We start from the raw sequence: 400 nt of genomic DNA on the forward strand, positions 1-400 counted from the left end.
TCCCGAGATTTGGACGATTATTTCCTTGGTGAACTAATCCTCCCCGGCTATTATTTCCTTGGTGAAATATTACCCATCGTACTGTGTAGATCCGACCGGATCTAGATCGCGCGGTGGTCCACGGATTAACCCCGGCGTCGGTAAAGAACCCACACAAGCAAGAGACCGCAAAACAGGATCTTGCGATTCGTTCGACAAACAAGTTGTAAAAGGAAAGTTGTAATTTTTTCTTTTTCTTTGATTTCGTTGTAACCGGATCTAAAAAAAAAGATCGAATCTTTTGTAACAAAAAAAAACAGTTATTCAAGATAACAATGAATTCAATGAAGGCAATTTTCACCGCGAACAATCTGGCGACCCCAGGGGGAGCCACCGATCTCGCTGCCGAGATCGTCACGTC

The sequence above is a fragment of the Asparagus officinalis genome, unplaced genomic scaffold, assembly GCF_001876935.1.
Source record: "Asparagus officinalis unplaced genomic scaffold, Aspof.V1 AsparagusV1_Un96, whole genome shotgun sequence".
NCBI lineage: Eukaryota > Viridiplantae > Streptophyta > Magnoliopsida > Asparagales > Asparagaceae > Asparagus > Asparagus officinalis.